The sequence below is a fragment of the Prionailurus bengalensis genome, chromosome C1 (genome assembly GCF_016509475.1).
Source record: "Prionailurus bengalensis isolate Pbe53 chromosome C1, Fcat_Pben_1.1_paternal_pri, whole genome shotgun sequence".
Lineage (NCBI taxonomy): Eukaryota > Metazoa > Chordata > Mammalia > Carnivora > Felidae > Prionailurus > Prionailurus bengalensis.
The window spans coordinates 76,003,454-76,028,067 of record NC_057345.1 but is presented as its reverse complement, the minus strand read 5'-3'; the positions used below and the strand labels follow the sequence as shown (position 1 = coordinate 76,028,067).

The 24,614-nt window shown below is 42.2% G+C and overlaps 1 protein-coding gene across 6 annotated transcripts in view; it reads right to left on the bottom strand.

The window, feature by feature from the left end:
- LRRC8B (leucine rich repeat containing 8 VRAC subunit B) overlaps positions 1-18,472 on the bottom strand; it is a 96,736-nt gene extending 78,264 nt beyond the window's left edge. For all 6 annotated transcript variants that reach the window (XR_006296650.1, XR_006296651.1, XR_006296652.1 and 3 more), the window contains exon 1: positions 18,454-18,472. The gene's annotated coding sequence lies outside the window, so the exon portion shown is untranslated. The remainder of the gene's footprint in view (positions 1-18,453) is intronic.
- Between the last annotated feature and the right edge of the window lie 6,142 nt (positions 18,473-24,614).

The window sequence follows — 24,614 nt, the reverse complement described above, 5'->3', positions numbered from 1 at the left end:
AATTTGCATGAAAGATTTTTCAAGGTCAAAAAGTCTACCTATTTCCAAATAGTCATTAAAAATGTGAGACCGGGGCGCCTGGGTGGCGCAGTCGGTTAAGCGTCCGACTTCAGCCAGGTCACGATCTCACGGTCCGTGAGTTCGATCCCCGTGTCAGGCTCTGGGCTGATGGCTCGGAGCCTGGAGCCTGTTTCCGATTCTGTGTCTCCCTCTCTCTCTGCCCCTCCCCCGTTCATGCTCTGTCTCTCTCTGTCCCAAAAATAAATAAAAGACGTTGAAAAAAATATTTTTTTTAATAAAAATGTGAGACCATAGTTTTTTGTTTTGTTTTGGCTTGTCCATTTGCTGAATAATTCAAGATTGAATTTTGGAGAATGTGAAGATTGAAGAAGTCTCGGGCTATAACAAAAACTCAGAGCCTTTTCTGATCTGGTCCTGGGACAGCTCTACTTTCTCCTAATTTGTCTACAGTGTGCCTCTTCAATCCATAATTATACAAGCCCAATTTGTCAGCATTAAGCAATATGACTGCACTTTAAAAATGACCAGGAAAAAGTCCATTTAGGCCTAGTTAACTGAAATGACAAATTATAAATTATCCAAAGAATCAGGCAGAACTCGCCCTGCTAGTTCCTCCGAGGCATGTAAGACAAAGCAAGCTCAGTGTGGGAATACATTGGCCCTAAGGAACCGATGTGAGGCTGAAGCAGTTGAATGTGTGCAGTTTATTGTAAGAGTCACGGAAGCTGGTGCTCATCAGAACACAATCATATGCTAAATCTTCTTCTAAACCCTTTATGTCAATTATTTAATGCTTCCAACAACTCCGTGAGATGATCTTTACTGCACAGATAAGGCAACCGAGGCAGTTGTGATTTACCTAAGTCTGCACAACTGGTAAACTCTTAGAAGCAAAACTAGCATGAATGGGAGTAATCTCCCAAGAGACCTGTGAAAGGAATAAAAAGCAGCTTACCCCAGTGGCCCGAACAAAAGATGAAACGTGCATTCGTTCATGCACTCCTTCATTCGGTACTAAGTGTAGTAGTAAGAGTCTGAGCAAAACGACTGAGCAGAGTGAACTCGAATCCTGCCCACCATCTGCCTGGACTGTAGCCAAGCTACACAATCTGTCAGAATGCCAGCTTCTTAATTGCCAAAATAGAAATCACTCTACCTGGCCTACTTTCTACCTTCGCATTGATGATACCATCAAAAGCAATGGAAACTCCCTCTGCCTCAGAGGTATCAGAGAACAGTCTCCCACAAAGGAGTAGACTCCTTACAAAGACAAGCTCTGTTCTCCCCAGGCCATGAAACACACCTAGTGTGCCCAGGTTTTTCTGGCCCTCTGGAAGACGAGGAGCTGTCCCGCGCGGAATGATCACCTGGTGTCAGAGGACCTCTCCTGTGCCCAGAGTCATGATTCTTCCCACAGAACAAACGTTACTTCCTTCTCCCAAGTCTCATTTCCAGTCACAGGACATCCATGTTTGGAAGCTATCTTAGTCCATTCGGGCTGCTGTCACAAACTACCATAGATGGGGGTGGGAGGGGCTTCGTCAACAAACATTGATTTCTCACACTTCTAGAGGCTGAGAAGTCCAATATCAAGATGCCGGAAGATTCGGTGTGTGGTAAGAACTCACTCTTGGTTCACAGACAAATATGTTCTCTATCGTGACCTCTCTGGCATGTCCTCATGATAGGAGTGGCAAGGCAGCTCTCTGGATTCTCTTATGAGGGCTCCACCCTCATGGCCTCATCACCTCCCAAAGGCCCCACTTCCTAACACCATCCCCTTGGGGGGGGGGGTTAGATTTCAACATATGAATTTGGGTGTGGGGGGCACAAGTGATTCTATAGCAGAGGTTATGATTTTTAAAGTTCTGCTAATATAATGTATATTCACCAGTAATCTATAATTTGAGGATTTGGGGGACCCAGTAAGTAATCAGGAGAGAACTTAATCCATCCCTTCTATGAAAAATGGTTGAAACATTAGGAGTAGTAAGTCAAACTAATAAAACTTCAGTAACCACAACTTATCTTAAGTAATTGCCAAAGGATCCTTGTGACAAAAGGAAATGGGACCATTTAATCTTATGACTTCTTTCTCAAGTTTCTTTGCTATTAGTCTCCTCTCTTCCATTCTACTGCTCTACTTGGTCTCCCAAGATGATCTCTCTAACACATCCTCCATACAGCTGCTGGCATTACTTCTCTAAACAAATCTGATGTCACCTTTGGTTTCAAACCCTTGTGTGTACTCCTGATTAAGCTGTGTCATGACTAGTCTGTGTGCTCTTTACAAGGTTAAAAGTGTATCTTCAAGCCGACCCCAGGTGGAGGCTGAGCCAGAGTCAGCACTGAGTGTCCCAACTCCCACTCCAGGGCTGTCTTCAATTCCACAAAGGGGGAAAGCTGGCTTTGGTGGGGAGGGGTACACTGTGTAGGTATTTAAGAAACTCATAGAGTCTGGGGTTGCCTCTCAGCATATTTTCACATCAGCACAAAAGCCCTTACGGCAGGTGACAAAATAGGAAAAATACAGGTCCATAAGGGAGAAAAAAAAAAAAAAAAAAGGAGTCACACAGCCAAAGAAATAAGAAGTTGCAGCTAGAAGGAACTTCAGGCCACCGTGCAGTAGGTACGGTGAACACTGAACTTCCTTAGCTCCGAAAATGTGTTCATGTCCGGGGACTCTATATGTAAAACACTGTGCTAAATGATTTTACCCTGTACATGTCCCTTAAATATAAAAATGCTAGAAAAGAAAAACTTAAAAAACAACAATAAACTTAAAAATAATTGTCCAGGAGGCCTGTGTTAAGCATCCGACTCTTGATTTTGGCTCAGGTCATGATCTCACAGCTCGTAGGATCAAGCCCTGCATCAGGCTCCATGCTAACAGTGCAGAGCCTGCTTGGAATTCATTCTCTCCCACTCTCTGTCCCTCCCCTGTTCATGCTCTCTCTCTTAAACATTAAAAGAATAAAAAATAAAAATAATTGTCCAGAAGATGGAATTGAGTAACTGGAATATTTTATTTAATCTTTGGGTAATTCATTAGGGCATCTAAGAATATGATACTTAAGATGTAATATGTAAAAGAATAAACATGCATGTAGAAGGTTAAAAAATACCTATGGGGAGGCACCTGGCTGGCTCAGTCGTACAGCGTGTGACTCTTGATCCTCATGGTTGTGAGTTTGAGGCACATAGGTTACTTTTAAAAAATGTAAAAAATACCTATGGGCATCTTCTCCAAGACCTTAAGGGAAACATTCATTTATACAATATCTAGAACATATTTAATTGTAATTCTAAAGCAAGCACACAATAAGCACACATTAGTAGTTTAACCACTTATTTTAAAGAAAGTCAATGGATGGGATCAAACACTGCAAGCTGTTGGTAGTAATCTAGATGGTAATTTAAAATAAAAAAAAACAACTAAGTACTTTGAAGGGAGGAAAATCTAAACTGGCAGATCTTCTCTACTGAAATATTCAGTTGAACAATGAAAAATCAAGCAATAGGATTAATGACTGGTTAACCTTAAAACCAGCTCAAGATTCCCTCTCATGTAATACGCTTTGGCAGAAATATTTGTCTTTTTCAGTGAATTGAGTCTGTGGCACTAATTTCTATACTGCACTAATTTCTGTACTGCATCTTCTCTACAGGCCTCCATTTCTCTTCCTGCACTTTGAAGACTCAGAGAAGGTCTGGTGAAGTATTGAAGACTCATGGAAGGTCTGGTGAAGTACAGAACAACAGGAATATGGGAGCCTAAATCAGCTGTAACCCCAGGTATCCCCCCTCCCCCAACCGAGCTGGTCCAGTTCTGCCACCAATAAAGAACAAGCCATGTCTGAAAAACCTAGATCCCTTTTTAGCATTGTAAACCATGTAGGAGATGCTTATTACATCTGCTTTGTTCTCTATTTCTATGGTGCCTATCACCATAGTAACAAGGCACACAGATGGAAAAGTAGGCTAGGCATACCCAAAAATGGGGGTGGGGATGGGAAAAAGGGGGAAAGGGCCTTTCACTGATTAAGAGAGAAAAGGCTCAAGTTTCTTCTATCTGGGCTGTCAGTACAATATTAATGGGCAAGCTAACTGAAAAAAAGTAGGTTTTGTCTTTAAGAGAGTCACAGTAGAAAACAGCCTAACAATTTAATAAGTACCAATATTTACAGGAGATAGACTTGCTAGGCTTCTGAGGTTTTAAAATCAGATATATTTTATTAGAAAATCTTATGTGCAAATCAAAGTTTTTATAACAGTCTCCAATTTTGGAAATCATGTGCTCATTTCACAGAGCGGATGATTACTATTAAAATCTTTTGGTTATTTTGTAATACTAAAAGTTGAGACATCTGTTAAGGAAGTGTGGCTGAGAAGATAAGTTGATACAATGAATACTTTCCTGAAAGTGACAAGTGTATCTTCCAAGTTTTTGTATAAAATGTCCCAAAAGGAAATCACTGGGTGGGGAGTAGGGGTGACTGTTGTTTCATCTTAGGGACTCACTGCCCCTGTTGAAACTGGCACAAGGCCTTTCCCATATGCAGCCCCCCTGTTTTCCGCAGGTTCAGAGACCTTCAAAGGCATTATCTGTGCCTATATGCTCTTTAAAGCCATGATGAGCCAAAGTTTCATCTGTAAGAAAACTTGCTATTCCAAGATCTTTTTCCTTTCCTGCTGCCAGTTTGAGTCCTTCCTAGGACACATTTGAGATACTTAAGATGTTATTTATGTTGTTACTGGTCAGGAAATAAGAAAAGCCACACTAGCTACATAAATTACTTGTTTTACTACAAAGGTTTTTTAGTACATAGGTTTTACTCTATGTAAAAAAAAATGGTGCATATACAAAAAAAAAAAGGCAGGAGATGTTTTATAGACTATGATTGTTTTAGAAAATTTAACACTCTAGCAACACAGATTTTAGTGGAAAAAGCAACATGCAACTTTGTGGGAATCTTAGGTCCTTGACTCAGCCACTAACTGTGACACTGTGGACAATTTTTACTTTGCTTTTCTCAGACTAAATGTCTTATTAGTAAAAAGAAAGGACTAAAGTAGACCAGGGATATGAACTTGAGAGGAATCTAAGGATGATCTCAAGGCATGTTAAAATGTTATGCATGAGTGTGTGTGTATTATTCTGGGAAAGAGGCCTCAAGGATATCTATAACATAAAATTAAAAACCAATAGATACTCTGTAAGGTCTTTTCCACGTGACTCTAGAATACCATGACTTGAGTCAACCCACCCAAATGAAGTCAAGGCTTTGAACTCAGACCAGGTGAGCACAATGTTCAGGTCTTCTCAAGTCCCCACCCAGGTATCACCCTATCTAAACCCCACACCAACCACCCCTTTGCCCTTTACAATTGCTTTATTTTTCTCATAGCATTTAGCACATGACATTTTATCTTGCATCTGCTTATTATCTATACTCCCTCCTCTAGGATGTATGCTCCATGAAAAAGGGTTTTTTCTTTTTTCACTGTTGGATTTATTCCCAGTGCCTGGCACAATGCCTAACAAGTGCTCAGAAAAAAAAAAAAAAAAAAAAAAAAACCCAAATGAATTATTTTTTTTAATCCATAAAAGAAAGTATGCCAGAAAAAAAACCTCAAATATATTCTTTTTCTCTTTTTTAAGTCTGGGGGCCTGCAAAGAGCCATGCACTCTACTAAGTGTGTTGCAAGCATATCTATTTTACTTCATCGTTAAGGCAAGTCTTCCAATCCTTAGAGCCTTTTATAAAGTAACACATCTGGGAAAAGGAGCAAGGCGCTATATTTGTGGAAAAAGCTGCCTCATCAGGTACCAGATATGCCACTAACTCGTGGGATTTGTTTAGACAAGCGACTATTCCCTTACAAACTCTGTTTCCACATTTATAATATGCAGATGATATCTGCCCCACCTACTGCAAGTCAGCAGGAGGATAAATGCTTTAGTGTGTTAAAAGTGAGGTACACACATATACATAATAAGTAATGTGGTGGGGGTTCCTGTAAAGTGCTTCAGCAGAGATCTGCTATAAGCTTTTGGGTAGGAGAGCAGGGGATACCCTGTAAAGGAAAAAAAAAATGTCCCAGATGTAGCCTGGGACCAATATTTTTTGCATGCTATAATTCACAACCTCCTCCTGGGAAGAAATTTACATGCTTGATAAAACTCTGAAAAACACTTTTTCTCCACAATGAGATTGAGACTTATTCTTAGGATTGAGGCACCCACTGACCCAGCTCACTATCAGCCAAGTGTCTCGTGATCTTTTTGTAATTTCTATTTTTTAGTCTAACAACAGGTCTAAAAAATTATGTTCTGGGAGAGTTTGTGTATTCTTAGAATGAATGATGGAGATTAAGTCATTTGGTATCAAATTAGCTTCCATCAGATATATAGAAAGCAATAATGTGCTCTAACCATTCCGTTTCCCTATTGAATGTTCCTGCCCACCACAAGGAAATCTTTAGATTGGCCTATTAGGGACCCTTTAATTTGAATGAAAAGTTTCCTGTAGCACCCAGTTGATCTTTAAAGAGGGCATGAGGTTTGGGAGTCCTTATTTTTGGAGAGAGGGGTACTCTGGTAGATTCTATTTCTAGATCATCAATTAATCCTTGTCTAAAAGTATGTGCTTCAAAACACCAGATGTCCTCTTGATTCTTTCCAGCCATCTCCTTTTTTTCCTTTTCACATTTATCTTTTCCCACATTCTAAAAGAAAGGCAAATCTTTCACTTTCCAGGAGTCTGCTTACAGTACATTGCTATGGGATGTAAAAATCTGTAGGACCCAAGCAGATTTGGAACTACCTGTAAGATTACAGATGCTATGAAAGTGAAGGACTTTCATGACTGAGAAACAAGTCCTTTTGGAGTTAGGGGAAAGTTTCCATTTCTTTGCTTCAAATGCAAGACCAAGACCTAATCAATAGACAGTAGAAACTGAATGCAATAGAATAGAAAAACCAAAAATCATTTTTTGTGACCAATCACTGGATAACTTTTGGCATGTAACTCAGGAGTTTAAAAAATAGAGAAGAATTACACTGCCTTCACCCCAATATACTTATTTATGTAGCAATATTTCTTAAATACCACATCAAAAAAGAAATACTTGATTTGATTATACAGGTTATCTTACTCTGGCAATAAGTAATATTTATGTATAAACTATTTTTAAAACCATGCATCTCACTGAGAGATAATTTTCCCCCAAATTTTACCTATACCTAAAACTGAGTCATCAACATTCTACTTGTTCTGATCAATTGTGTACTAGTAAAAATATAACAATTCAATCCAAAACAAATTATATTAAACAGAGCCTATTGCCACAAGAACTTAAAAAAAAAAAAAAAAAAGATATATAAAGGCACCTGGGTGGCTAAGTCAGTTGAGTGTCTGAATCCTGTTTTTAAATGTTTATTTATTTTAAGAGACAGTGAGCGAGCACAAGCAGGGCAGAGGGGCAGAGAAAGGGAGAGAGAGAATCCCAAGCAGGCTCCACACTCAGCATGGAGCCCAATGCTTCCATGGATCCCACAACTCTGGGATCATAACCTGAGCTGAAATTACGAGTCAGACACTCAACTGACTGAGCCACGCAGGCACCCCAAGCTTCCAACTCTTGATTTCAGCTCAGGTCATGATCTCATAGTTCGTGAGATGGAGCCCTGCATCGGGCTCTACACTGTGTGGAGCCTGCTTAGGATTCTCTCTTTCCAACCCTCCCCCAACCTTCTCTCAAAAATAAAGAAACATTTAAAAAAGAACAACAACAACAAAAGATATATGGTATGTGTATGTGTGTGTCACAAAAGTTTGAAAAGTAGTCAGTGGAAGATTTCCAACATAAGAATTTTAATTGCGATTAGGTTGTATAGGAAAAGAGAAATGAAATGAGTTCCATGAGGGAAACAACTATGTAAAATTCCTGACACCTGGAAGAGCTTGTTGGTATGTTTTTTAGATGGATGTTATAGTAGATATGAAATCACTATATATATATATATATATATATATATAGATATATATGTTTTTTAGATGGATGTTATAGTAGATATGAAATCACTATATATATATATATATATATAGATATATATATATAATCACTGGCATTTAATTTAGCTTCCATTAGGTACATTACAAAGAATATTTTTTTAAAGAAATCAATACTTATAATATCAGAAATGTCATCTTTCACAACTATTTAAAATTATGATAGGGTGCCTGGGTGGCTCAGTCGGTTAAGCATCCGACTTCACCTCAAGTCATGATCTCGCAGTCTGTGAGTTCAAGTTCCATGCTGGGCTCTGTGCTGACAGCTCAGAGCCTGGAGCCTGCTTCAGATTTCTATCTCCTTCTCTCTCTGCCCCTCCCCTGCTCATGCTCTGTCTCTCTCTGTCTCTCAAAAATAAGTAAAACATTAAAAAATTTTTCTTTAATTAAAAAAATTTAAAAGTAATAAAAAATTTTAGATATTAACTTAAAGTTTTAAAGTGTATGAGGAAAGCACATAGTTTTTCAAAATCCTCTTAGGGGTACCAGAAAAAATATATTCAGAGACACTACTCTAAACTGCCTCTAAGCCAAGAGCTTGTGTTGACTAAAATTTTGACTTCTAATAGAAAGACAAAACCAGGATTATTTCAGAAAAGTGCAAAATCTGTCTCAAGCATCCACTGCAAATTACCAAATCGGTTAACTCTGAATATAGTAAATATTCAATAAACACTAGCTCATTGGCAAAATATTCTGATTAGGTATTAATTAGAATACCTAATTAGGTAATTAGGTACCATTAAACTGATACCTATTAACAGCATATATACAATATGTATATATGTATATATGTATATACATATATGTATGTATATGTATATACAATAGGTATATATACAATACCTTCAAGGAGATCTTTCAAATTTGGGTCAAATACTAGTCAAAAGTATGTTACCCAAACAAATCCCAGGACTAAGTAATAAGCACGTGGAGTTTTATTCCTAACTCTTTTCCGGACATCCATTTACATGCCAAGTGTGATGTCTAGCCCAGGAAATAAGCAAAATAATCCTTATAAAGGAGCACCTGGGAGGTGACATAAGTATTCTCTGGCTTAAGTATCATAACAGGTGTACAAAACTCAGAGGCAGCAAAGAGGAGGGGAATGTGGAGCTCTCATGGGTGGTAGGCAGACGGAGAGTGTCTGGAATGGTCTTTCAGAACAGGTTTGCTTGAACTGACCCTTAAAAGATGGGCAAGTGTTTGACAAGAGGATACCAGCACCCCAGGTAAAGGGAAGGAACAAAGACACAGAGTACAGCCATCTGGCTACCTCATGCCTTCCTCCCTACACTGCAAATAGTTTGGGATGGCTGGTATGGGAGTGTGACTGTGCACACCGTCCATGGTGCATGCATTGGTGATTTAGAAACGACAGGGTAGCCAGAGGTGAAGCTGGAAAGCTATGGAAGCAGACAAAGGAAGACTTTATTATATGGTTCACCAAGGCACTTGGACTTGATCCTGTGGCAAAGCAAGTCATTAAAGGGTTATTAAATTGGGCAGTCATGCTATGAGATCTGCCTTTCAGAATGATTACTTTCCTGCAGAGTGGACAATAAATTTGCGGGGTGGAGGATACAGAAGACTAGAAACTGAACTACCAGTTGGAAGACAATTAGCAGTTGTCCTGGAAAAGACTCAAGGCAATAAGGGGGCCGTGGAAGAAGGTACAGATGGGAAAAACCTGAAAGACGTACGTGTCCCTTGGACAAACTGACTACAAATTGTACAAAGAGCAGTTGAGGGGAATGAGGCAAGGAGAAGCCCAGAATGACCTCTAGGTTTCTGCAGGTTATGTAATTGGGTAAATAGTATTGCTATTTACAAAAATATGGACTCTAAAGACAGATAACAAGTTTTGGGGGAAAAGAAAGTATCTTCAGTACACTGACTCCGGTCCCTCATTTGTTCTATGAGTCAGGCAGCACAGGCACTATTATCCCCAATCTATGCTCAAAGGGGTAAAATTTTTTGCCCCATATCACATGCAGCAGTTGAGAAAGCTTACTGTACACTAGGCTCAAGAGCCGGTAAACAAGGGAGACAAGACCCATACTTTCAACAGAACTTGTATTCTTTTGGGGGTGAGGGGAGTAGAAGACAAATAAGCAAGCAAACAATAAACCAAGATCTGAAAGACTATTATGGGGTAGGTGTGGGGGGCATGGGTACTCGATCTGAGGGGGCCAGGGAAAGTATCTCTGAAGTCCCATTGGAGCTGACCTTTCATTGAGGAGAAGTATTCATACAAATCATAAGTATTCAGACAAATCACAAGGGAAGAACATTTCCAGACAGAGAACAGCAATTGAGAAGTCCCTGAGGTAGGAGCGTGGTTGGTGGGCCACTGAGGGAGGAATTCCAAATACGAGGGCAAGTGTGGAGTGAGAGGAAGCCCCAGTTCCAAGGGTATTCCTGGGAGGGTGAAAGTGAAAGGCATGTGGCCCCTTAGGGCAGCACTGGCGTAGCATACCCTCTCTCAGGGAAGCCTGCAAATCTGACCACTGTGCACAACACTGGCATCTGAGAAACTGCATCATGACTCAAATGCTTTTGGAAGACAAGTCATTCCTCAGTGAGGACTGCCTATTTCGGCATTGAAATGGGGCCAGGAACAAACTCATTTAGTTTTGCCTAGAGAGATGAGCTTTAAAAATCTTTAGATGAGCAGAATTCATCTTATATTTATCCACTCACAGTGAGAAACAATGTGCAGTACAACGGCAGGTGGCTCTGCCCCCAAGGCTCGGTCATGCCATAACACACTACACGGAAGCAGAGCCTCCCTGCTCACCCTCCAAGGTTCTCAGTGGGATTGGAAAGGCGACATTTCCCCTAAAGAATCCCCAGTTAGCTCAGCTGGAGGGCAAGGAAAAGTGGTGCCCCACTGCCAATGTGCTGAGCTGGGTTGTCGTGTACATAAACCTAAAAGCCTTGGAGGTACTGGATGTTGGGGTTGCCTACTGGTCCAGAGATAGGCCACCCTAGGCACAGCAGTCTAGCCCTCAGAGAGGGCTCTGAGCCCTCTGAGCCCTCAGAGAGCAGTCCAGCTCTCTGGAACACTCTGCCCATGCCTCCCATCCTGTGGTCATTTTCCACTGCTGCTTCATGGGCTAACTAGTCCTCTGCCAAGTCTTTCTAATCGCCCCCATTCAGCCAAATGGCTTTAAATTCCACTTGCTAAGGTGATGCAGATCAACCCTCTGACCCTCTCTGAAAAGATCCTCCTTTATAGCCAACTTTCTCAGATGCATCTGCTTGGTGTATCCAAAAAAGTATCTGTATTTAAAGTTTGCCAACATAGCATGAATAAATTATAGAAGAACTAAATTATTTCTGAATTATGTAGCCCCTTTCAGAGCATCACATTGAGAAATTATATATTATACGCACTTACTTGAAAGATGGCTCCACACATTATGAAATGCCTTCTTTGGAGTGGTGTTGGAAACCTGTGACACATTATGACCCACGCCTAGGGGATGGTGACAGATCATCATCTCATGTCTGCACTCATTTCCAACCACACTTCCACACCATCTCTTTACTTCAGATCCCTGGCCAATTTTTTCTTCCTAAAGTCACCATTCAACCTCTGACCATAGAACATGTGCTTCCGTATAGCACCTGTACTTCTCCTTAACGGCTTTTGTAGTGGCAATTTTTTTAAATTTAATTGTAGCAATAGATTCATCTGTCCCCCCCAGTAACCCCTCTATGGGGGCAGGGGCCATGTCCATTTTTCTTACCTTCTGTCCCCAGAACACGGCACAGTATCTGGCACACAGAAGCTGTTTGTTAAATAGTTGCTGGAAAAAAAAAATACTATGAAATGAACTCATTGGTGGATATGTTTCAGCTTCTGAGAGCAGATCAGCCAAAAATCATTCAAATCAAAGTTGAAGAAGCTTAAGGCTGAGCTATTCTGTTTTTGATAAAAATACAGGAAAGACTTTGCTATTTGGATTTAAACTGATTTTGGAGACAGTTCTCAAAAAGTCTGAGTAACAATTTAACAACACTTATTTGGATATGTATGAAGATGAACAATTTTAAACTGGTTTATGTTTTTAAATAACGAGTAAGAGTTCATTTTCAGAAAGGTTCCACAGATTAGGTCAAATTTTTTAAAAAGTTAGACTTACTTTATCAGGCAGTTTTTTAGGCACTCTAATTTTTTTTTTTTAACGTTTATTTATTTTTGAGACAGAGAGAGACAGAGCATGAACACGGAAGGGTCAGAGAGAGAGGAAGACACAGAATCTGAAATAAGCTCCAGGCTCTGAGCTGTCAGCACAGAGCCCGACGCATGGCTCAAACTCACAGACCACGAGATCATGACCTGAGCCAAAGTCGGACGCTTAACCAACTGAGCCACCCAGGTGCCCCATAGGCACTCTAATCCTCCTATCTGATTCTTACCCCCGGATGAGGAAATTGAGGGTGCAAGAGGCTAAGGTTGCATACAGAGTAAGTGGCAGAGACAGGATTCACATCCAGGTCTATTTGATTACAAGAGCTATGTTTTCAATCTAAGCCAGGGGCTAAGCTAAGAAGTAAATGCTGACACTAAATAATAATGCATTGCACCCTCCCATGACAAGGTAAGAGAGTGTGGTCTAATACTACCAACTGGGGCAAATACTTACATATTTAAAAAAAATAGGATTTGGATGCCAATGATGTGGTCACAGGGAAACTAGACAGTTCATGACTCCAAAGGAATAAGGAGAATTATGAACTATCATTTACTGAATGCTTGTTTTATGCCAGATACTGTATTAGATGCTTTAACACTAGTATTTCCTTTAATTCTAAGAATCCTACAAAATGGGTAATAGCCAAGAAAAAAAGAGATGTAGAATAACTGTGGTGTTTGGCTACCGTAATGTTCCTTCCCTCCTTCTTCCTAAGGATGTGAACCTCCCACATTAAAAAAAAAAAAAATTAACGTTTATTTATTTTTGAGAGACCGAGACAGAGCACAAGTAAGGGAGGGACAGAGAGAGAGAGGGAAACATGGAATCCGAAGCAGGCTCCAAGTTCTGAGAGCCTGACACAGGGCTCTAACCCATGAACCACAAGATCATGACCTGAGTTGAAGTCGGATGCTTAACCGAATGAGCTACCCAGGCACCTCAAACCTCCTCCATTTTGGCGGGGCACAAGGTTGTCAGGAATAAGGATGATATTCTCCAGTCTCTGTTCCAGATTGGTGAGGTCACGTCACTGAGTTCTGGCCAGTAAGCTGTAACAAGAAGTGAATGACAGCTTCCAGGAAATTTCTGTAAGAAACCATTGTCTCTTGCCTTTCCCCCGTTTTCCTACCTTCCTTCTTTCCTCCTTTCTGCTACTTGGAACCTGCACATGATGGCTGAGGTTTCATCTAGACCATGAGGTTGAGGGCCTCTCCTGATGTATGCTAGATCTACAAGGTGGAACCAGCCTATGTCTCAGGCGACTGTAAAAACATTATACCAGCCCTGGATTGTCTCTCCATAAAGTTTTGTGGGTTTTTTTTTTTAATTTTTTTTTCAACGTTTATTTATTTTTTGGGGGACAGAGAGAGACAGAGCATGAACGGGGGAGGGGCAGAAAGAGAGGGAGACACAGAATCGGAAACAGGCTCCAGGCTCCGAGCCATCAGCCCAGAGCCCGACGCGGGGCTCGAACTCCCGGACCGCGAGATCGTGACCTGGCTGAAGTCGGACGCTTAACCGACTGCGCCACCCAGGCGCCCCAAAGTTTTGTGTTTTAAGTTTAAGTTCTGTGTTTCTTAAAATGTTTTTAAAGAGAAACATTTTGTTTAAACAACTGCTCTTTTCAGGTAGTTAATCTAATCCAGCAACTGGTTCATCAGGCCCCTCAGTCTGCAAAGTCCATGCTCTTAGGTAGAAGTTGAAGAATTCCTATTTATAATTTGCAATAGATTTGAGAAGCGGGGGCAGTGTAAAAATGCTGAGAGGGAATTTGACAGAAGAAAAGAAATAAGGTTCAAATACGCTCTCAAATCTACACAACTGAGAAATGATCAAAAGGAATATGCTACTCAACAATCTAGAATTCAGTCTCCTTTAGAGACGGGCGGAGGGAGTGCTCAGTCACCTGCACAGAGCTAGAAACAGAAGAGAAATAGAGGCTGTGCAGCTGGTAGCTTCTGAGAAAGATGCTGTCGGCTAAGGAGTAAGCAGTGTAGAATGGAGCCCTGGACATGGCCACAGGATGAGACAGACAAGAAGAAAGAATACAAGCAAGTCTGAAACTGAAGAAGCAGGAGATGAAGCTGGAAGATACACAGTCTGGAAAGGGATAAGCAGAATCATATGACCCATATCAAAGACAGCAGAAAGGTCAAAAAGGCAAAAGGAAAGGTCAAGGATGAAACTCTGACAACTCATTTTTATTCATTTCTTTTACACAGGTTCACAACAGCATTGAAGAAGTGAATTTAACTTGTGTTGCAATTGAGTAGAATCCTAAATGTGAGGACCTCATAGAATAGGGAGTTTGTTATTACTCTTTGCTCAGTTTCTAAGTGAAGAACAGTGGTAAGAACTCAGCAGAGAGATTCAATGATTGGAATTAGGCTTCATTTTATTTAAGATCAATCTTCATGATTCAGAAAAGAAAAATAAGTGGTTATGTCGACCAAAGTCATTATATTAAACATCAGGAAAAAAAAACCAAACAACCCTAACTCGTTATAAAGGTATGTAGGAAGTTTAGAGAATATGGATGGGACGTGGCACCTGGATGGCTCAGTCGGTTAAGCATCCGACTTCAGCTCAGGTCATGATCTCACAGTTCATGAGTTTGAGCCCCACGTCAAGTCTGTGCTGACAGCTCAGAGCCTGGAGCCTGCTTCAGATTCTTTGTTTCCCTGTCTCTCTGCCCCTCCCCCATTTGTGCTCTGTCTCTCTCAAAAATAAACAAACATTTAAAAAAAAAAAAAAAGAGGGGCGCCTGGGTGGCTCAGTCGGTTGAGCGTCCGACTTCGGCTCAGGTCATGATCTCACGGTCCGTGAGTTCGAGCCACGCGTCGGGCTCTGTGCTGACAGCTCAGAGCCTGGAGCCTGTTTCAGATTCTGTGTCTCCCTCTCTCTCTGCCCCTGCCCTGTTCATGCTCTGTCTCTCTCTGTCTCAAAAATAAATAAACGTTAAAAAAAATAAAGAAAAAAAAAGAAAATATAGATGGCAAATAAAATGAAAGTAGCCAATAACAATAAAAAAAAAAAGGGCAAGAATAGGAAAACACACACAACAGAAATTAGAATGCATTTTACAACCGCTCAAAAAAATTCTATGATATAACTTGATCTCCCAAATTCATTTTGAGTGGTCACAGGTCTGAATTGCTTCACAGCATTCAGGATTCTCTAAGTGGGGACACAGGGAGGGACATGCTTTGCAGAAGGCAACGCAAAACATTCCACCAAGTCTGGAGTAACATGACAGGTTCAGCATGCATTCATTTCTGATAATATCAGTGTATGCTAGATGGGTGGTAGAAAGGAGAAACAAAAGTAAAATTTGGAAATTCAACTTGAGAGACACCAAATGAAAATCAAGGATTAGATTAAACTGGCTATTTTTGATATGGGTGGTAAAAAAAAATTAGAAAGGCACATAAAAATACTCAGATACCATTAATAAGAATTTGAAAAAAATTTTAAAGTTGTTTACAAATAAAGATTTTGGCTAAAGCAAGAATATTTAATATTTTTGTTTTTGTTTTGTTTTGTTTTGTTTTAAATAGGCTCCACACCCAATGTGGGGCTTGAACTCGCAACCCTGAGATCAAGAGTTGCATGCTCTACCAACTGAGCCAGGCAGGTACCCCAAGAACCTTTTAAATATTAAAATATTTGCCCTTTTCAACTTTAAGAGGATAAAACATAGTATCACGAGTTTCAGGCCACTGCAAGAAAATACCCACCCAGTCTAAAAAAACTTGGAGGGGTGTGTCTGGGTGGCTCAGTCAGTTAGACATCAGACTTCGGCTCAGGTCTCGATTTCGTGGTTTGTTAGTTCAGGCCCCGCATCAGGCTCTACTGACAGCTGATTGCCCAGAGCCTGCTTTGGATCCTCTGTCTCCCTCTCTCTGCCTCTGCCCCTCCCCCTGCCTCAAAAAATAAACATTAAAAAAAATAAATTAAAAAAAAAACCCTAGAGGGATAGTGTACTACTATTTAGTGCTAAAGAGAAATGAGCTGTCAAGCCATGAAAAGATCTGGAGGATACTTAAATCCATAATACTAAGTGCAAGAAGCCAATCTGAAATGGCTACAGACTGTATGATTCCAACTATGACATTCTGGAAAAGGCAAAAAAACCTCCATAGACAGTAAAAATATCAGTGGTCGTTAGCAGAGGAGGGAGGGATGAATAGGTGGGGCACAGAGGATTTTTAGGGCAGTGCTGTTGTGACACAGTATCATAGTCTGATATTATAGTGGTGGATACATGTTACTGAACCCTAATGTAAACTATGGACTTTGGGTGATAATGATGTGTCAGTGTAGCCTCACTGATTATAACAAATGTACGTCTGGTGGGGGATGTCCATAATGTAGCAGGCTATGCATGAGTGGGGGGAAGGGAGTTTAAGGGAAACCTCTGCACTTTACTCTCAATTTTGCTATGAACCTAAAACTGCTCTAAAAAATAAAGTCTATTAAAAAAACAAAAAACAAAAAACTTGGAGGATCTGGTATCTTTTCCAAGTTACATTGATTAGGGCCCTTTCCATTTTAATTAATATTGGTGCTTTCACTCTAAGAATCCTCAAAAGCAGTGGGGAACCATCTTAGAAAAACAAATCTTAACAAGTAGTCAAATGAAATCACTCCAAATGTGAAAATATACATGTGAGGCTGGACATGTTGGAACACCTTTCCAGTGGAAGAAAAACAGAACAAGTTTTGATAATTTCAGTAAATTTTTTGACAAGTTTAGTAAATTTAATTCTAAGATGTACATTTTAATTTGTTTTCTGCTATAATAAAAACATTTTAAGGGGAGAGTAGGTATAAGAAAAGTGTCATGACTCAACTGTACAGTCAGTGACAACTTTGCCCCATTTATTACCTGAACTGAAAGTAATATCAGACATGTTAGGGCTTACATTCTTAGATCACACAGGCCCAATTACTTGGGGGATTAGCTGTCATTTTACATTCTCTTCAAGAGTGGAGCTGCTGGCTAGGAAAGCCAGGGGAAAAAGAAAGTCACCTTGGCACCCACAACTCAAAGGACCATTCTGGGTTCTCAGGAGGTGACCCCTGAACACATGGAGGGTACTGGAATCGTCAAATAATTCTACTGCAGCGAGACTTCTTTCGTGTGCTTCCACCCTACACTTAGGTTTAAGAGACATGCCATTTAATCTTCTCCTAGAAAGCAGGGAACAAATTGAGTATTTCAAGCTGGCTACATATTTGCCATTTAAAATCTTCATACTGTTATCTTCTTACAGAGCTTTACAAACAGTTTTCAGGCAAGGCAAATGTATTCAAGAAAGTTCGGGCATAGGTTTTTGTTTTAAATTTAGGTTTGTCTTTTTCTTGGGAAGGGAAAGGGAGCTGCAGAGAGAGACTTGCTACCACAAAGAAAAGTCTTCCACAAATGTCATCTGACTCAAGGCAACCTATGGACTTTGGGAAGTCAGCTGGGAACACAGTAATGAGCGAACACCGAGCCTCCTGCGTCTGACCTCTCAGCACCTGCTCCACTGTAGCCTAGAAAAAGCAAACTCTTGGCTTTTCCACATGGGTAGAGGTGGAAAAGCCAAGACCCCCCCCCCCCCCGCCCCCTTCAAGCAAACGGACACCAACACCAGCATCAAACTGTAGGCGAACAATGAGTATCCAACGAGTTTGTCAAAAAACAGCGCCAGGGCAAGGGGGCAAAGGAGAGCGACCAGACGCGGGGTGCTCACTCAGGACGCCCTCGGAAGAGGTCTGTTCACTCTAGCCTGGGAAACCAGAACCCTGTTCCCGCACCACCCGGAGGACTCACACTCCGGTGCGGCGCCGACACCGCCGCGGTGGAGAGGGGACCGCCTCGTCGTGGCCGCCCACTCCTCTTGCCCCGAATGACCCCGGCACCCGGGAGAGGTTGTCTCGGGGGGTTCGCTCCCTTTCTCCCGGAAACATGGGAGCAGCGGAACGGCCACTGGTGTGTGGCCGCGCCACCTGCCTGCAGGCCCGGCTCGCAGGTGAGGCGCGGGCAGGTAACCGCACCTGCTCGACAACCCCACCTGCTGCGTCCCCTCGCCCCCGTCCTCCGCCTCCGCCAGCGGGGTCGGCTCGGCTCCTCCTCCGGGAGCGGGGGGCGCCCCGCTCCCACCTACCTGCGCGACCCCGGCCCCCGGCGCCCGCGCTCCGCGCCGCGTGCGCCCCGCGCCGCTCCGGGCGCGCCGGCGGCGGCCCCGCGCCGGCACTTTCTCGGCTGACGGCTGCTGCGGGCTCAGCGGGAAGCCCCAGCGCTGCCGGGCTCGCCGCCTCCGAGCGGCTCCATTGTGACGCGGCGCGTTCCGCCGGCCAATCGGCGCGCGGCGGCGCGAACCGCTGACTAAGTTCGCGTGTGGAGGAGGAGGGGACTGGGCGGAGGCGGGAGGCGGAGGCGGCGGCCGCGGCGCTGCGCGGCGGCGGCGGCGGCGGTGGTGGCCGAGGCGGAGGGGGAAGAGGTGGAGAGGGGGAAGAGGCAGCGGCCGCTCCGGGAGCTGCCCCTGCCGTGAAATGTGCAGCAGCCTTGGCCCGAGCGTGTGCCGGGCTTCGGGACCGCGGGGGCCGGTGACTCGCCGCTCGCCGGTGGAAACAAAGCGCGGCTGCCGTCGCCCGGAGCGCGCCATGTGGCCGCCCCGGCCCGCTGGCCACTGCCTCCGGCCGGCCGGCAGCAGCAACCCCCCCCCCCCCTCCCCCAGCTACACGACTCACGCGGGGCTGGACAGAGCGGGGACTCTTTTCCAGACACGCGAGGGACAGGGGCTTAGGGGCGTCTGCGGGGCGCGCCGTGCAAGACTTTGGAAGTACAGTATTTATGTAGCGCCCCCCCCCCGCCCCGCCTTTTCACCTGGGCACCCTGAGTAACTTGTTATTTACATAATGTGTCGGGCCCTGAGGGAAGGCTCAGGTGGACCACGTGGAACCTATCTCTGACACAAGTCGCTTTACTTTTCTTTACTCTGAGGGCTTAGGCCACAGGCCCGAGCCCCTGTGCCAAACCAAGCGGCTTAAATTAGGATTCTGGGACTCCAATACCATCCCCCTCTCTCAGAGGTCCTTATCCTGGGGGCGAAGAGGGAACTGGTTGGAGGGGCCGCACTTTACTCATCACCAGCGTCTTGCCGCTAATAAACTGCAGGACCACCCCATCTACTGCCCCACTCGGGTCCCTCTGCAGTTGGGGCCCCGCGTTTGAAAAGTGACAATGTGCCTTACAGGATAAAAAAAATCCAAACCCAGGAATCCGGGGGACGTGATAACGTTGTCATCTTCACTCAGCCCCCACTCTCATCCCCACCCCAGATTCATCTCAGTCCATTTGCACAGACTAACCTCTTCAACGCAATGATTCAATTACCTTAGGCAGCATTTATATCCCTGAGTTGCCATGGCAATCACATTCCCATTAAAAAAAAAAAATGTTTGTAGAGGGACCTCCCAAAGGAATAAAATGAAGACTGTAAAAGACTAAGCATCTGGGGGCATATCTGATGGGTTTGGGTAAGTAAGAATGAAGAAATGGCACAACCGAGTTCTAGGAGAGCACGTCGTGTTCCACAGACTGTCCAGGTTAGGACTACAATTCGAATTACTCTGAAAGGGATTAAGAGGGCTGTCTTTCGGGCACTGCGCTATTCTTTCCTTGTCCATTCCATTCTGGGTTGGCAGCCGTGTTTCTTCTTGGGTCTTGGAGGCAAGGTTGAAAGAGCATTCCTGCATTTGGTCATTCATTTTATGGAGTTTATGGGTGAGATACTGTGTATGCACACATCAATTAAGCCAATTAGGTTTAGGTTTGCTGCTCAAACAGCTTACTATCTGCAGAAGAAGATTAAAAAAATATACAGAATTAAATATGAAACAAGGAAAAAAGTGAGTGCTGTAAGCGATGCTGATGATAAAACGATGAGATTAAAAATTGAAAATGTCTGGGGCACCTGGGTGGCTCAGGTGGTTAAGCATCCGTCTCTTGATTTTGGCTCAGGCCATGATCTCACAGTTAGTGGGATTGAGCCCCACGTTGGGCTCTTGCACTAACACCACTGAGCTTGCTTGGGATTCTCTCTTCCTCCCTCTGCCCCTCCCCCACTCTCATGCACAACCTCTTGTGTTTGCACACCCATGCATACTCTCAAAATAAACTTAAAAAAATATTGAAAATGTCTAATTTTCCATGTGTATCTTTGAATGTTTGGAAAGGAATATTCTCTTCACTTGCAAATCCATGGACAAATAATCCATCTTCTATTACAACAATATCACTACCTGTGTGGACTGGGAGTAATTGCTTAACATCCTTGGGAGTCAGTCTCTTCAGGTATAAAATAAAAGATTGTAAACTAGATGATGTGTTAAGATTCCAATTCCAATGATAGGATGAATAAAAAAGTGACCTCATGCTTGGTAACCCAAGGTACCATTAGCAAGAAGTTAAAGTGATCAAGTGTATTAAGACTGCATTAGCCCTGGATTAATCTCTGATATGTAGCGTATAAATATGTTTATTTTCATCTAATTCTCATGAACAAAGCCACCCTCCATGATGACAACATTTATTACTGAATAATGGGCTTCTGAATTTGTGATATTGCTTCTAGAAATCCTTTTCTGAAACTGTAGCAATCAATGAATGTTTCTTTTGTTTCTTCTTCCTCCTGTGATGCTTCATATAAGCTCCTGCTTGCATTACAGCTAGAAGAAAGATGAATAACTTCTAATGCTGTTTTCAGAGAACTTTAATGCTATGTACATTCCATGAGACCATAAAGACGAGAAAGTATTTAGTAACTGGAAACTATTGGCATCCCAGGGTAGGCTTTATAATGAGAAACACAAATACTGTTTGGCTTTTTATGCCTATACCCACTTTCACCACTACATTGTAATCTCTTTGAAAACAGGACCTGTGGAGTCTTAGAATAGTTCAGTCCTTACAGGATTATAGGAGTATCTGAAATTCTCTAAGGGACACTCTAAGTTATTTTGATAAAAAAAAAAAATTAAAAGACAGTCACTATTTCCACAGCCAGATGAATCGAGGTCTAAAATATTGGCAGGTCACTTCACGGCTGATTCTCTGAAAAAAAAAAAAAATCTGTGAGTAACATCAGCGTAAGCTATGCTCCATGTGGCTGCCTTGATAAGAGTTTCATTTCTCTGAGTCTTGAGAAAATTTTTATGATTAATGGAAGAAAGAATATTATCCAATATTAACAGTTCCTTTCCAATTCTGTATTCTAAAAATTATTTATGATAATGAAAAATCCTCTTTCTCTAAATTAATTAAACATTGAATGTCTAGAGTGTAAAAAAGAAAGCACTGGGGATTTGACAGAAGTGAGGGGGGATATCAAGATAAATATAATTAGTCATTTTCTTAAAGATATGTACTAAAGTGTGGAAGGTATATCCAGATAGTATACAGCATCTTAAAGAGGAGGGTTGGTGGGCCATGTAGGATGGAGGGAGAATCACACTGAACATGTGTCTCAGGAAGTTCAGCTAGCTTTAAGATTCTAAACTGAGTGGGGCACCTGGGTGGCTCAGTTTGTTAAGCAGCCGACTTTGGCTCAGGTCATGATCTCGCGGTCCATGAGTTCGAGCCCCATGTCGGCTCTGTGCTGACAGCTCAGAGCCTGGAGCCTGTTTCAGATTCTGTGTCTCCCTCTCTCTGATCCTCCCCCATTCATGCTCTCTCTCTCTGTCTCAAAAATAAATAAACATTAAAAAAAATTTAAAATTCTAAATTCTAAACTGGATTATTACTTTTAAATATTGTTTCAGCATCATAGTTCAAGTTTTTTAGTTCTACCGAGATGTCAGGTCAGAAGAAAAGAACGGAAATTAGAAGTCATTCACAGTTTTGCATTCTCAGAAAGTTTGTCAGAATCCCCCCAGCTCAGCTATATATGGGTGAGCACATTGTCATTGATCAAGAATTTTTATTTTTGGCCAACACTTCACCATGCTTTCCTGACCTTTTCAATCTACTGGTTTCAGAGCTTTCACATGAGTTTTCCTTGGGCCTGGGGAAAATTCTGAGAATAACCTCTGAGGATGAGCTCAGTGGTAGGGATTCTGAGGACAGGATGAGTAGGACATTGTGCCTGTGTTTAGAATAAAGTAGCTTGATCTAGAAATCCAAACTGCAATTGTGCAAGGCTGCTGTGCACTTCAGTGTGAGTTGATCCCTTATCACGGTCCCAGTCTAGAATATTCATGAGCAGTTACTCTGTTTTCCACCCACCATGCTGATTGCCCCCTCTGCCACCCCTTCCTTATGAGAAAGGTGCCATGAAGGTGACCTCCTAGCTTCTTCTTTGAAGGAAAAACACCAATTCCTGCAGCAGGATGCCCGGCATCCCCAGCTGATCTGTCTTCTGGGAAGTTGTCCAAATATTTCTTTGAAAGTTTCTCATGCATCCCATTTAAAGAATATATACTGTCATCTGGGTCACATATTGGAATCCACCATAGAGCAGCCAGCCAGTTATTGACTTTGTCCCTTTCTTATCCATAAAAAGGAGGTGACTTCTAAGAAAATATTTGCAAGTGAAGCCAGGCTGGAAGCCTACAATTAAAGCAGAGCTGGTACTCCTCAGCTCCTGCAAAGTGGTCTTCAAAAGCTCTGATGAATTCTGCTAGTGACTGAGACAGTGCTTGCTAGGATCCCTACAACGATTCAATATGTGATCCATGAACCATGTTGGAACCTGAACAAGAGGTATCCTGGTAGTGTTAAAGTGGCTGGTTTCTAAGGTTCCCCATAGTAAGCCCTTCCATTTATTTGGTGGGGAGTAACCCAAGTCTAACAGCAGCCACCCCCTGATTTCTCCCCTTATTTACCCCTCAGCAGCTGTGTGTACGTGTGTGTATGCATGCAGGCACGTGCATTTCTTGGCCTAATATTAGGTCATCTGTTAATTATAATATACATTGAGTACTAATGTATATTAGGGTAGGGACTAATATAGTTCTGTGGTTTATTAATGATAAAAAAGTTACTTATAAAAGAACAGGATTCAGAACATTTTAGAGCTGGAGAAGAAAGAAATTGTGCCAGAAAGAACACAGGACTTGGAGTCTCGGGTTCTGTTGGTGTCTTATGGCCATATGACCTAGGTCAGACCCCTAACAGTCTAGGGAGGAGTTTCTATTTTACAAGGTGTTTAACATATCTATCCTGGACTATATAAGAAAAGAAGTCTCATACTTCATTTCACTCACTCATTTATCATCCAACAAACATTTATTCTATGCAAAATAGTGTACCTGCTTCTGGGGATACACTGGTCCATATGATGGATGTGACTTTTTTCTTCCTGAGATCCACATTCTCTAGGCCTTCCTCCAGAGAATCTTCGGCTGAGTGTAATAAATCAATGAGGTCTAACTAACCAAACTCCAGTCTGTCCCCACAACGCCCTTCTCTTTGGCTTTGTCTCCTGAATCCTGCATATCTAAATGCAAACACACTTTCCAATTACCTACTTAGTCTTCTGCTGACATATCTTGGCAAACCTCTTTGCATCCAATTCACTCTCTCCACCAAACTATAATAGTTTTCAGAGCATGTAAAAGCAAAAGGACACTTGAGAAATGTAAAGTTTTTAAAACAAACAAACAAAAAAATAGAGGCGAGTATGTAGCCAGATATGTGAGCAAACCACGGGGCCTGGTAGACCCTCCTAACACAGGATATTGACCTGGCTCAGAACCTATGACTCAATTATCCCGTATAGTAGCCGAATATAACTTGGCTACCTTATGAAAAAGGACAGCAAAATAATAAACCGGATGTTCTTTTTTCATTACAAAACCAAGGGGCCAAGGTAGTCGGGCTTACACTGGTAGAGGGGAAGGCGGGTTAAAGTAGGAAAAACTTCTCAGAGAAATTAAGACTGATGAGTGACTTAAAGCACTCAGGGCTTCAAAGGAAACCTGTTGTTTTAGTGAGTAGAATAGCTTCTGGCAGCTGACAAAGGCCTGTGTAGGTGGAAGAGTTACACACAGCTTGAATTCAAGTAGAAATGAGAGGGGAGCATCCTGAAGGATGAAAACAGGTATATAGGTGGGTGGAAATTTTACAATTTTATCTTTATCTTTGAATGAACTTGACTGTCGAACAAAATTCCTGGACTTATTTATCAATTCAATAAACGGATATAATCTTTTGCTCTTCAGAGTCGTCTAGGACAAAAAGATGTGTGCATTCTGAGTAAATAACAATCATAATGCAAATAGTTTCTATTCGTAAACTACTTTAGAGTTCATGCAAATCACCCAA